The sequence below is a fragment of the Schistocerca americana genome, chromosome 1, assembly GCF_021461395.2.
Source record: "Schistocerca americana isolate TAMUIC-IGC-003095 chromosome 1, iqSchAmer2.1, whole genome shotgun sequence".
In the NCBI taxonomy this organism is placed as follows: Eukaryota; Metazoa; Arthropoda; class Insecta; order Orthoptera; family Acrididae; genus Schistocerca; species Schistocerca americana.
In genome coordinates, this window is record NC_060119.1 from 1,219,584,219 (window position 1) to 1,219,599,532 (window position 15,314).

Genomic DNA, 15,314 nt, shown 5'->3' on the forward strand with positions numbered 1-15,314 from the left:
TTCCACCTCTGCCTCTACCTCTTCCTTTCCAGCTTCCCATACCCCTGTGCATTTTTCAAGTGCCTCACACATCTCCCCCTCCTCTCTTCTCTCTGTCCATTTCCTCCTCACCCCGCGCTCTGTCCATCCCCTACTCTATTCATCTGAAGATATCCCCAGCTATTCTCATTGGCACAGGTAGCACATTTAATACAGCTCAATACAGTTAAATAAAGCAGGCTGATACTATTCCTACAACATGAAGGGCAGGCCGCACAACAGGGGCTTGAAAATCATTTCTTTCCCCCTGACATGCAGACCGCCATTCAAGTCAGGTCGATAAGGCAGGCAGACACTACTCGAACACAACAGTCCTGTCAGGAATGGTAGCCTACAGTGCGGGCCAAGAAAACGGTTTCTGGGCCCCAACGTATGGTTTGAACTCCAAAGTAGGTTGATTTGCGAGTATGATACTGTTGATGCACAAAATACCTTCTGGGGTATGGATGATAGTCATGGACATATACCCAGACACTCCACATACAGGGTGGCCTACTCAAATGTTTCAGCACAAATATCTGTGGTACAACTATTGACAATGCTTTTCAAGAGTATGAATGTAAGGGGAAAGAGTGGGGGCTCATGAAACTAAATAATATTATGAGATACTCTAAAAAATAAGTAAATATTATTTTCAACACACACTTATGTTTTTCTATAACAGACACACTATATTATTTCTTACACAATCAGCAATGTGAAAAATCACAAAAAGAATGTCGTCAGATGCATTGCAATACGTCAGTTACATCTCGAGAAAATGCAAAGTGAATTTCATCCTCTAAATAAACGAAAAGCGCCGCTATTACACATCCTGAGATGCAAGGGTTAACGTCATGTTGCTCGTAATTCGATGTGATGTACGTACTATAACGTGACGCATGCCATTGTTACTGCTACTTGTATATACACTGTTATTAAGTGGACTGGAAACAATACAGATGTACAGTCACGCACAATAAAAAATAAGTAAAGGGTTTACTCTTTTGTGCTTAATTGATGTTTACTGCAGTACTAGAATGGGCATGACAGTAACGGAAAAACCGAATTTCACGAGCCTGGGTAAACATTATTAATGGCTGATCAAGTACCTAACAGAGGGTAAATGGTAGTTGTATATAGTTGTGCTGTGTGTAGTATCGTGACTGGACTTCCGTATTGTTTACAATCAATTAATAACAGTGTAAATATCGGTAAGTACATCGTAGTACGTCAATCATATCGCGACTACGAGCAACATACGATTGACGCTTGCTTCTTGCGATGCCCAATAGCAGCGCGATTTGCTTATTTAAAGGGTAAACTTCACTTGGCACTTTCTCGGGATGTAATTGACGTAATGCGACGGAGCGAAGGCCATTCATGTTAGTGATTGCGTAAGAATTGACTTTAAAATTGCTACCCCCAGAGGAAATTCAGATGATAAACAGGTATTCATTGGGCAAATATATTATACTAGAACAGACATGTAATTACATTTTTAGGCAATTTGGGTGCATATATCCCGAGAAATCAGTACCCAGAACAACCACCTCTGGCCGTAATAACGGCCTTCATACGCCTGGGCATTGAGTCAAACAGAGCTCGGATGGCGTGTACAGGTACAGCTGCCCATGCAGCTTCAACACGATACCACAGTTCATGAAGAGTTGTGACTGGCATACTCTGTCGAGCCAGTTGCTCGGCCACCATTGACCAGACGTTTTCAATCGGTGAAAGATCTAGAGAATGTGCTGGCAAGGGCAGCAGCCGATCATTTTCTGTATCCAGAAACGCCCGTACAGGACCTGCAACATGCAGTCGTGCATTATCCTGATGAAATGTAGGGTTTCGCAGGGACCGAATGAAGGGTAGAGCCACGGGTCGTAGCACATCTGAAATGTAACGTCCACTGTTCAAAGTACCGTCAATGCGAAGAAGAGGTGACCGAAACGTGTAAGCTCTGGAATCCCTTACCATCACGCCGGGTGATTCGCCAGTAGGGCGATGACCAATACACGCTTCCAATGTGCGTTCACCGCAATGTCGCCAAACACGGTTGCGACCATCATGATGTTGTAAACAGAACCTGGATTCATCCGAAAAAATGACGTTTTGCCATTCGTGCACCCAGGTTCGTCGTTGAGTACACCATTGCAGGCGCTCCTGTCTGTGATGCAGCGTGAAGGGTAACCGCGGCCATGGTCTCGGAGCTGATAGTCCATGCTGCTGGAAACGTCCATCCAACTGTTCGTGCAGATGGTTGTTGTCTTACAAACGTCCCCATATGTTGACTCAGGGATCGAGACGTGGCTCCACGATCCGTTACAACCGTGCGGATAAGATGCCTCTCATCTCGACTGCTAGTGATACGAGGCCGTTGGGATCCAGCACGGCGTTCCGTATTACCCTCCTGAACCCACAGATTGCATATTCTGCTAACAGTCATCGAATCTCGACTAACGCGAGCAGCAGTGTCGCGATACGATAAACCGCAATCGCGATAGGCTACATTTCGACCTTTGCCAAAGTCGGAAACATGATGGTACGCATTTCTCCTCCTTACACGAGGCATGACAACAACGTTTCACCAGGCAACGAACTTCAATTGCTGTTTGTGCACGAGAAATCGGTTGGAAACTTTCACGTCAGCACTTTGTAGGTGTCGCCACCGGCGCCACCCTTGTGTGAATGCCCTGAAAAGCTACTAATTTGCATATTACAGCGTCTTCTTCCTGTCGGTTAAATTTCGCGTCTGTAGCACGTCATCTTGGTAATGTAGCAATTTTAATGGCCAGTAGTGTATTTAGTTTCATAAGCCTCACTACTACTTTCATAGCTATGAAAGCCGTTTTTCAGTACCTATTGTTGTTCCAAGGATACTTGCGCCGAAAGGGTTAAGTGGACCACACTGTGTGTAACAGATATTGATTAAGATGAGTTAAAGTCCAAGTGGGGAGAGGCAGAAGGTCGGTGATAGTGGGGAGTGGCAGAGGGTCAATGATATGTCGATTATGTGCAAGAATTTTCTGGTACCGGTCCGGGATGGGGAAATGTCCGATTCTGCTGTTTCTGATTTGTCACGAGGCCAGTGGCGCGTTAGGCGCCGGGGCGCCGCCACCTGCCGCTGGCGCGACCTTCACCTGTTCGCGTGGCGACGCGCGCCGCCGTCGCGACGTGAGCAGAGTGCCTCGGCTCGCGCCGGCCTCCCGCTATTACCCCGCGCTGCGGGCGGCGGGGCACTTCCTGCGCGGCGAGTGCGTTTCTGCGTCGCGCCTCAGTCTCGCAGCTGCCGGCAGCCGCTGCCGCCTGCTGGCTGCCTGCCCGTGCTGAATAATAGATGGCGCCCCGAAGAGCCTCCGATACCCGGCGGCCCGCACCGGCCGCGCCCGCCCGGCCGTCCTCCTCCTTGGTCAATACCGCCGCCTCGACAAAAGAAACAGCTTTCCCAGCCACTGCGCCCGTAAACACAACGCCAGAAGCCGCCGTCGCTGCCTCCTCACCGAGTACACTCTCACGCTGTCGTGTGGAACGGGCGAGTGGGCTCCAAATCAGATCCTCACGTAATGGAGAACTTTCTTCTTCATCAACATCTTTCGATTCTTTGACGCCTCTTTTATCTGTATCCATTACAAGCTAACTTCTTCATGAAACTTCCTGGTAGATTAAAACTGTGTGCCGGACCGAGACTCTGCCAGCTGTGAGAACGGGGCGTGAGTCGTGCTTGGGTAGCTCAGGTGGTAGAGCCCTTGCCCATGAAAGGCAAAGGCCCTGAGTTCGAGTCTCGATCCAGCACACAGTTTTAATCTGCCAGGAAGTTTCACATCAGCGCTCACCATGATGCAGAGTGAAAATCTCATTCTGGAAAGATCCCCCAGGCTGTGGCTAAGCCATGTCTCCGCAATATCCTATCCTTCAGGGGTGCTAGTTCTGGAAGGTTCGCAGGAGATCTTCTGTAAAGTCTGTAAGGTAGGAGACGAGGTACTGGCAGTAGTAAAGCTGTGAGGACGGGGCGTGAGTCGTGCTGGGGTAGCTCAGTTGGTAGAGCACTTGCCTGCAAAAGGCAAACGTCGCGAGTTCGAGTCTCGGTCCGGCACACAGTTTTAATCTGCCAGGAAGTTCCACATCAGCGCACACTCCGCTGCAGAGTGAAAATCTCATTCTGGAAACATCCCCCGGGCTGTGGCTAAGCCATGTCTCCGCAATATCGCTTCTTTCAGGAGTGTCAGTTCTGCAAGTCGCAGGAGAGCTTCTGTAAAGTTTGGAAGGTAGGAGACGAGATACTGGCATAAGTAAAGCTGTGAGGACGGGGCGTGAATCGTGCTTGGGTAGCTCAGATGGTAGAGCACCTGCCCGCAAAAGGCAAAGGTCCCGGGTTCGAGTCTCGGTCCGGCACACAGTTTTAATCTGCCAGGAAATTTCATATCAGCGCACACTCCGCTGCAGAGTGAAAATCTCATTCAGGTAACTTCTTCATGACTGTGTGCTATGAGTTCTTTCGGGCACATCCGAAACAGCAGACACCATTTTGATCCAGCAGCCATAATGAATTGAAGTACAAAGAAGTTACAGACCTTGGCTGTGAAATGCACTGATTGAAATAAATAGGGAATGTTGATAATTTGTGATGGACCCGGATTCAAACCCAGTTCCCTTGCTTTGTAGGTAGATGGTCTTGCCATTGAGCCATTCTGACACAATTGTCAATGTAACTCCACTGTAGTGGGTGGGTACCAGGAGGTGCCGTATTAAAACCCGTCTAAGCTTTTCAAATAATTTTTTGTTTTGCACTACAGAGCTTCGTTGTCCTCGGTCCGCGTCACAGACCCCGCATTGCTGAGGTGGTACTCCCAGCACGCCTGTGCAACACACTGTGTCGAGCCGGCCTTGTACGCCGGCTGGAGAGTTCCAATTACGTCAGGATGGCTGCGCTAGCAGCCGACTCAGCGGCTACTGTCCCTGTTGACCCCGCATTGCTCCGCTGGGAACCGTAGCCGGCCGCGCTGCTGCTTCTTTCTTGGCTGGCACAGCTGGGCATGTGGCAGCAATGGACCACTCATGTTCCAGCATCCGAACATGTGGCCCTTGCTTTGTAAGTCTCTGGCGTGTGTCGGGAGCCAAAATGACTGTCCGTCTTAGCGATCTGAAGAGTGGCCCGCCCTTGCTGGCTGTGGACCCCGCGCTGTCCTCAGAGGGTCGAACCAACGACCCGATGTGGATGGCCACACTGTCACCCCATCTGTTGCCATGTATCGCCGGTAATGTGCCGGCCAAAGTGGCCGCGCGGTTCTGGCGCTGAAGTCTGGAACCGCGAGACCGCTACGGTCGCAGGTTCGAATCCTGCCTCGGGCATGGTTGTGTGTGTGATGTCCTTAGGTTAGTTATGTTTAACTAGTTCTAAGTTCAAGGGGACTAATGACCTCAGCAGTTGAGTCCCATAGTGCTCAGAGCCATTTTTGAACCGGTAATGTGATGCACCCCACCATCCAGGAGAGCTGCCACACTTGAATGAATCTCGATAGAAAACCACACCTATTTATACTAGGCTTCGTGGCTCTGTTTCGCTAACGCATCACTCCGAGTCACGTACGCCCCACACCACGGTTGCGCCAGTCGGCCCGTTCTTCCTATTGCATGCAACATGCAAACCGCTGCATATACACTTTTCAGCAGTTTGAAGGCCCGTGGCCTCCATCTACTTCCCAACCACTGGTAGCGTAACTTATGGCAATCCAGCCCGCATCTGGCTGTAACTTGTGCTCAGAATATCGCACAAAACTAACTTTTCTTATCCTAAACGGTGGTGCCGCTACATTATTCCCCTCTTCGGAAAGACCTGGTCCCCAGGTCGCCCTTTAACTAACTCTTAAACGTGTTTGGATTGGCACTTAAGACATGCTTACTTACTACTAGAAAACTTAAATGTGTTCTAGTGCCCCCTTAAAACCATGGCATAAAACAAAACGTAAAGATTCCTTACTGGACGACCACTGCTTGATCAACCCCTTGCCACAGACTACCCAAGCTAGTCTCCCGTCAGTCCCTCCAAGAGAACACACACACACACACACACACACACACACACACACACACACACACACACACACATACACACAGACAATGGTCATTTTTTCCACTGTGCTCAAACTTTAGAAATTGATTGATGAGAGGACACTGAACAAAAACTTTCTAATTAACTTATGCCCAGAAATTAATGGTTTCTTTGATAGAGACCATTTATTCAATCATCCTTTGTCATAGGGACTACAGTCTAATACGCTTACCATGCAGCTACAGTTACAGTATGCATGGTTTCCTCCTAGAGGGTAGTACTGCTCCTAATACGTCATGCCCTAGCGTCCACTCTCACCATAGTGATTGGTAATGTTGTGTCCAATTCAATTCTCTTGCTGACTCATCTTGTAGTGGAGGTCATACAGTGTTACCATATTCTAATTGGGAGCTTGCTGACATGGTGTTTACTTACAAACAGGAAATGGCAACGGGCGGCGGGGAGCAAGGTTCTACCAGGAGACCTATCAGCATTCAATGTTTGCAACAGTGTTTCGCCGTTTGTCCCAGACAGGGTTCTTTCAGGAAGTAGGAAACCTTGAAGAACGTAAACGAAATGTTGGGACAGCAGACTTTGGAGAGAAATGTGATTAACACTGTGGAAGGCGAGCGCCGTGTCAGAACCAAGCTCTTGACCAGCCAGTACAGGGTAAGCTGGACGGCCATGTGCAACATTGTCCATGACAGTTCTTACTACCCTCATTACTTACGGCATGTGTAGGGCTTACTAGCGTCAGACTTTCCACTTCGGGGGCAGTTTTGTCACCGGCTTCTTCACCAGGAAACATCGATTCTGACATTTTTGTTATCCATAATATTCACATATGAGACCACCTTCACGCAGACTGGTATCTTCAACTTTCATAACAGTCATCTGTCGGATAGCATGAAGAACCCCCATGGTATGGTGAATTATCAGCATCGGTGCTGCCAGAATGTGTGGGCTGGGTAACTGGCGACTGTATTTTGGGACTAGTCATCCTTCCACGTCGCGTAATAGGTCGGCACTGCTGGATGAAGTGACATTGATAATGCGAAGGGTTATGTGGCAGGTACACGTTGGTACTCCAGCCCACTTCGCAGTTAACGTCCGGGCGCACCTCAATCGTGTCTTTCTTGGTCAATGGATCGGACGAGGGGTCTTGTTGCATGGCCTCCCCTTTCACCAGATCTCAAATCATGCGATTAACGGTAACGGGGCCATCTCAAAAGTACCGTGTATCACAGACCCCATTCCAGATGCGGAGCAATGGAGCGGCGTTTTCATGCTGCCTTTGACACTGTTCGGATGCAGCCTGGCTGATGTGAACGTGTGACACAAAACATGCTATGGCGCATACACGCTTGAGTTGAGGCACGTGGAAGTCATTTTCCACACACATTTTAACTATGACTGCATGGTACGGCGCGTATTTGACCGCAGTCTCCGAAACAATGTATTATTGAATAAATAGTCTCTAACATGGAAACCATGCATTTCCGGACATAGGTTAATTAGACCTTTTTTGTTCCGTATCCTCTCATGCATCAATCCCTAGAGTTTTTACACGGTAGAAAAAGTCAGCCTGTATGTATAAAATCAAGACGAGACTGGTCTGTGTTTATGCAGCTGCCATGACCACAGCGTCCAGGTGGCTCACTCGTCAGTACATCTGGGTTCGAATCCAAGAGCGGCAACATTTTCAACTTCCCTCAGCCAATACTCGCTTACAGCCCTTGCGTGTAACTCCTTTGTATCTTAACTTCTTTATGTTACGGACTCCTGCATTATACTAGAAACTTACAGTGAGTAATGCTACAATTTTTTTCTAAAACGGTGATTTTTTATCCAGGTTTCCAACACACAGTATTATCCCCCACTCTTGCTTGCAATACTCTATTGTTCAACATAACCTCCGTTCAATGCGAAAGCCTCACGCAACCTTACTTGGAGAGCCTGCATTCCTGCATTGTACCACTCCACTGGGCGACGTCGGAGCCAACGTCTTCCTTCATCAATAACATTCTCATCATCCAGGTACTGCTCCCCCTGGAGTGTATCCTTCATTGCGCCAAGCAGATGTAAGTCGGAAAGAGCGAGATCCGTGTTGTAGGGTGGACGAGGAAGAACAGTGCAATGAAACTTTGTGAACTCTTCTTGTGCGTGCAGACTTGTATGAGGCACTGCGTTGTTATGAAGAAGGAGAAGTTTGTTAGCATTTTAGTAGCAACGAACACGCTGAAGTCGCTTCTTCAGTTTTCTTTGGGTATCACAATACACTTTAGAGTTGATCGTCCCACCATGAGGACGGACGTCGAGCAACATAATTCCTTCAGATTCCCAGAAGACCGTCTCCATGACTTTATCGGTTGAGTGTTACGGTACTGAAGTTTTTCTTCGGAAGGGAGGTTGTGCACTGGTGTGGCGCTACTCCTTGGATTGCCGTGTTTTGTTTCCAATTCGAAGTGGTGAACCCATGTTACATAGGGTGTGACGATGTTCGACAAAAAATTGTCACCGTTAGCCTCCCAACGTGCAAGCAACTCAGCACTGTTGTTCCTTCGTTAACATTTATGGTCTTCTATTAGACGGCAGGTAACCCAGCGGGCACACAGCTTTAAGTACCCTAGCAGGTGGATGACTGTGTCACCAATAAGAATAGAGACGCCAGTTGTACAGCGAGGTGTAGTGTTACGATCCGTCGATTGGCTCGAATGAGAGTGTCCACACGTTCCAACATTGCAGGAGTCTGAGATGTCAGCGGCAGGCCTGCATCTCGGAGATCGGACTGGTTTGCGCGTCCCTTGCTGCAACGCTTACAGTCGCCTCGTCCAACGGCTCGCCTTGCTTTTGCACACTGCCAAGTCTTCGTAGACACTCAGCAAGTGCCTATAGATACCTGCAATGTTCACGTTTTCTGGCTAAGGAAACTAAATGAGAGCTCTCTGCTTGGGACGCACCTCCGTTACCGATGCCCTTTTGATGGCTACGCATTGCACCATCACCTATCGGAACTGCATGAAACTGTAGACGCTGGAGAGGGAATATTTCACGATGTCTCACAACAAATTCCACATTATTTCCTCCGCAATTGGCCTAGGAAAAAACGTGTCATATTAATTATTAATCGCTTCACGCTCATAGTGTTTCGGGGCCACACCGACAAGTTTTTGAGGTGACGTAGGACACACAGAGAGGATCATTTTTTATGGGGGAACATAGAGTTTTAAGCGAGTCCTTAACATTATAATAATAAATGACTAAAATTGCACAAAACTTATTGCTCATTATTATTTGTAAGTTCTGACAGTAATGTTAACGTATTGTTTAAACAGTCCGCAAGGCGTCTAAATACGTTCTGTACACCTTTATATAAATGCCCGTCCAACACCGGATAGCACGGCATGATTCTGTCAAATTTTATGGAATGCATCAGTGTTCTGGGCTATCAGGTTATCTGTAGTGGCAACTGGAGCAACACAGACCATGCCCCTGATATGTCCCCAAAGAAAGTAATCAAAGAACGCCAAGTCACGCGGACACGCTGGACACACGACGGGTCCTCCTCGGCCTATCCAATGTTCCCCAAAATAGAAAGTTAATTGAGTTCGTACAGCAACACTGAAGGCTACTGTGCCTTCATTATTCTGGAACCAGACGTCTCCGTGCGCAGCAAGCGGTAGATTGACCTGCAGTTTCGGAAGTGTAGTCTGCAGGAGCTGTAAGGAAGCTGCTCTAACTAATCTTAATGACAGTATTATAGGTCGTACAAGATGATTTGCCACTGTATCGTCTCTCTATCTCTTTATTCAACGTATCGGTTTGTTACGTTCGGAGTCGTGATTCGTGAATGAAAATATTTATAATCGTGAGGTCACGTATATTTCGCAGACTCGTAGTAGAGACTAAAATATACGCTAATAAACATCAATGTTGCTACGTAGACAAATAATTCAGAATAAAGTTAATAAGTAAGAGTGTAACAATTTACCTATGTTGTCAATACAGAAGGCTAACTCAAAACTAAGCGTGGTTTGCTTACAATTGTAATGGTTAATGTCCGATAAATAAATATTGTTGTAATGAGAGACACAACATAGTAATCTACGTAGTGCGCTACTACTCTGAATGGGAACACTGACCTTTGATATTGTTAATTATGATTTGAATAATATTTTTCGGCAGTGAAAACAAGATTTTTACTAGTCAGGAATTTACTCATCAGCAAGCCAGAGCCTCATATTCTTATTTATTAACTTTGGGTTCATTGTGTATATTTAATGAAAAATTTTTTGCAAAGATATTTTCTTTTCCTGTTAGCAAAATGTCTGAAGTATCTCTTCGTGTTATCTTGTGGGGGAAGCCCTAAAATCATATGACTAATTATATATCACATAATAACTGCCAATGCGCCTTTACGACAAAAGAATGGCAGATTTCCAATGGTTAAGATTGAATTCTAACAATAATTAATGACTTCCAGCTAATTATATTCACAAGAATGGAGAGGCATGAAATGAGACTAAAAGGAAAAATACTTTTTACGAATATACTGGGAAAAACATACACACAATTTCCAAAATCGTGCTTTCAGAAGCAATCTAGAACAAAAGTGTCTAATATGTTCGAGAGCTCACACCAGAGTGATCATTTTATTCATCCAGGTCTTTATTCCAGAATTATAGAATTTTAATCAAATAATATACTGATAGTCTTTCTTACTATTAGCATTTGTTACACAAGAATAAATTTACTATTTATATTTTTAAATTCAAAATGCACAGAAGTGTAGAGTTTCCTAATTCCAAAATAATATTTCATCATTGACAGCGGTTTTACATACATAAACACCCTTTTTTATTCCTTATTGACACAGTTCATTTACGGTTATCGTAACATTTTATTACTGTTTTTAGAAGGCTTTCCAGGAGGCGGTACAACACCTCTGATAAGTTAAAAGCAGGACTTGGGCGAAAGGCATGCTTTTAAGTTTCCACTGAACATTTACTTCTTAGGTTTATGCAGGATCAATAAGTTATGATTAATAATTCACGTTTTGGCTGAAGGCCTTTCAGAATTATTATGTGAATATGATTTCAGTACATTGTGTCACTTGCTATTCCTTAACTAGTACAGTTATCTTCTCACTTACTTTGCTGTGACCAATACCGTTAGTCCGGAATTAAGTTAACTAATTGCCAGAGATTAGAATAATTTACTTCCGCATTCGGAGAGGCCCAGGGAAAACCCCAGCATGAAACCAGGTAGGAAGCCTTCGGACTAATTGTATATGAGTTTGGCAACATGATAGATAAAATCAATCACACTTTTGAGAATACATTAATTTTCAAAGGTGCAAGAGTCTGTAATTGCGTTTTCATGAAAGATTCATTAAAATGGTTAACCTGTTCAGTGGTGCCTGGCGCAGTATGTAACCCATGTGCACAGTAGTGGATAGTTATAGTTTCATTACAGTTTATTGTAGTTTAATTATATATTTTAAATTGTTCTTTTCGCAATAGCAAGCTATATAGTACATTTTAAAAGTTTTCAGGCGTTCAAATCATTACAAAAGATATTTTGTTTTTCTAAGTTTGTGGTATACAGCGTTTATACATTAATAACGAGATTTCAAAATTCGCAGTCGGCGTGTGTCGTTGGCAAGAGGCGTCGATAATCTGGAAATAGTTGTCTGCCCCTGCCTGTAGTTCAGTTCGCAGTCCGCCTGGACAGCTAACGTGGAGCGGGCAGCTGTTGAGCTGTTGGCCATGAGTGTGAAGCGAGGAATACGGCATCTGGACTCGCTGCAGGAGCTCATCACTGCTTTCTGCTGACTTAGGAAACAGCTCAACCACAAACAGAAACATGAAAATTACTGAAGAGGCATCAGAATGCCTATATGACATAACATCGGCTGTGTAGTGGCAGCTTCTGACACAGAATGTAACAGCAACACCAAATGTAGTGGGAAGAGACAGAAGGCACAGTATTAAGACTCGTCCGAGATTTCCAAGTGATTTATTGTTTCCAACTACAGTGCCCCCATTCCTCTCGGTCTGCATCACTGGGTGCTGCAATACTGAGGACACCACATCGCTGACTGTGAAACGGCTTGGTACAGAATGGCTGCCTCAGCGACCCTGGCATGCAGTGCTGTGAGTCCTGTGTGTCAGCCTCGTACGGCCATGGAGTAGCGTCGTCGTCAGGATGCGCCAGCAGCCAACTCAACGGCCTTCACCTCTGGCGCCTCAGCGCCGTTCACCGGGATCTGCCGGCAGCCCACTGCGCACTTCTTCACCGTTGTGGTTCAGATCATGGGCGACAACAAGTGCCTGAGATCCGACGTCCGAATCTGTGGTCCTTGCCTCGGGATGCCTCCAGCGTTAAGTTGGGAGCCAACAAGTCTGCCTGCGGTAGCGAGCCGTGGAGTGGCCCATCGCTGGCTGGCTACAGACCCCTGACCTACCGTAGACTGAAATGCTGGCGCCCCATCTGCTGCTGCAGGTAGCCGGTGGTGTGACACGCCCCACATCCAGGAGAGCTGTCATTCTAGAATGCCTTGTTAGAAAACTGGCACCAATTTGTACGCAGCTGTGTGCCTCTATTTTGCTAATGCGCCACTCCAAATCACGTACTCATAACCCCTAGGTAGGCCAGTCGGCCCCTTCTGCCTGCAACTTGCTTCAGGCAAACCGCTGCGTTTTCAGCGGGCCTATGTCCCTTTGGCCTCCATTCTACTTCGCAATCACTGGTAGCGTAACTGGAAAGATCTTGTACTGGTTAGTACCCTGTTAGCGTCAAACAAAAATTTGTATCACATCTGTTTGTGAAGTTTTTATGTTGTTTGTGATTGTTTTTTGTAGAAATATCGGTATAGTTAGATCCAGTTCGTGAAAACAGATCACATCTTTATATTAGTTATTGCTCTGAACGCACTGAGCATTAGCTCCACAGTTTCCACTGTCTCTGTGAAAATTATTCACATTATCACTTCACAATGAAAGCTGCAAATACCTGCATTATCTTATCGGTCGCAGAAACGTTTATTTTACTCTCAAAAGTTTTCATAATTTAGTATTAGCGATGCCAGACGCCATTATCTGGAGGTTCATGAAGCCCCAGTGCTCTGTCGGTGTAACAGTCTGTCCTGTAAGTCTCCACACATACTACCTTCGAGCTTGTTCACGCGTCATTTTTAGCACTGTTAGTTCTTTATATGTCGAACATATAATTTTGCTTATGACATTAATGACAAGTTTTTATATACAGTTTGTGATTGCACGATGTACGTATATTAGTCATCTGTATATTGTTGTTGCATATTATAATCCTACAGGCGTGTACATAAACTTTTCGTGAAACATAATAAACTCACATAAGCTTACACAAGTATCTCCACTCCAAGCTTTATGATCAGTTGAACCATCTGGAATATGCCGCTCAAGGCTCGGTCTTGACGTATACAAAATAACGACTAGTGTATCATTCCTCGTGTTCAAGAACACAACTGCATCTGTAGAGAACACCAGTGCATGTTCCTGTTTACTCAGAAAAGCGACCTACCGCTGCCTAATTGAAAATAATGTTGCCGCCAGGACAACATCAGAAACGCCAAAGCTAACGGCAAAACTGCCGTTAGATCTGGTAAGAAAAACTTCATCTCAAAGCAATCCGAACTCTGATAATCCATGGCGCATCTTGTTATGTTTGTAACGCACGCAAGGACATTTATGTTCTATACGAATATGTGCTAAGAATGGTGGTACCTATTTAAAGAAATGCAGTTTCTATCAGTTTGACCAATGGCGCCATCTGTTTTCCCCCGTCATGCTCCAACAGATTTGTTCTTATTTTTTCGTTTGATACTAATTTCGTGAGATGTTTGGCCCAGTAACTATCAATGGACCACCCTGTATATCTATTGTTGATATTTTTACTTTCAAAACGCATAAAACTGTAGAGTTTTCTAATTCGAAAATAATATTTCATCATCGGTAGCGCATTCACTTAAATAAACATCCCCAGTTTTTATTCGTTATTGACACAGTTTACTTGTCGTTATCGTAACACTTTACTACTGTTTCTAGCAGGCTTTCCAGGAGACGGTATGCCACCATTCCCGCCCATACATCTATGGAGAACCTTCGTTACGCGGGCTCTCATAGCCCCAGATGTGACTGTTCCAGCTGTTAAAATGCCCGACACTTGTAAAAAAGGCCTCATCCGTAAACAAAACATGTCTGTGGAAGGCAACGTCATTCTATTTATGGTGTATGAATCACTGCATAAACTGCACGCGACGTGGTACTCACCTGATCCAAAAACCTGCACCCCTTGAAGATGGTACACGTGTAAATTGTGCTCCTGCAATACTCTACAGACAGACAGCTGATCTGTTCCCATAACACGGGCTATAGCATGCGTGCTGTTTGAAGGTTTATTCCTAAGTCCACGCATCACTTCAATCCCAAAGCCTGGTGTCTTCACGTCACTCCTGCCACCACGAACATGCTGAGGATGCAAACATCCGATTACTCGTACGCGCCCATAAACTGCAGCGAAAGTGCTGTGGTGTGGATGTCTTCTGTTAAGGAACCAATTTCTGTAGATCTCTTGCATTTCCCCTCACCCCAGCGCAACTCTTCATCAGGTCAGTGAGCTCAACAAAGCCATACTCCGTGTTTCATTGAGTACTAACACCAAGAAAATCTGAATAACGGGCCAGTAAGGTTCACGACACTCAAGCTACAAGGTGAGTGACAGGGCTGGTACGACACCACAGAATGACAATCTCACTAGGAGCAGTAGCAAGTTGGCGGTGTGCATCATCATCATATGCATAACTAATAAAAGGCGGTTCAAATTATTTACGCTCCTCGACAAAAAATGATCTTCTTTGTGTGATCTATCATCCCTTAAAGTTTGTCTGGCAGTCAAGTGTGAAAGAGACTACACAAAGAGCGTGGTGCGGACTGGCGTAACGCATGCAGAGGCATCAGGAAAGAACAGCGCGAACGTTCAAAGCTGTCACAGTTGTCAGACATGCTCCACGTGAAGTCAGCGAGTCGTGTTTGCATCCGATTACACTACGGAGGCCTGCAAAGAGGAAGAGCGAGATGTAGTGCGTTTTTTGACTACGGAGCGAATGTCAGGAAGTGAAATTCATACCCAAATGTCTGCTGTGTACGGCGAACACAGTACGTCGCGTGCGCGTTTGCATGAGTGGAACTAACGATTTCGAGCA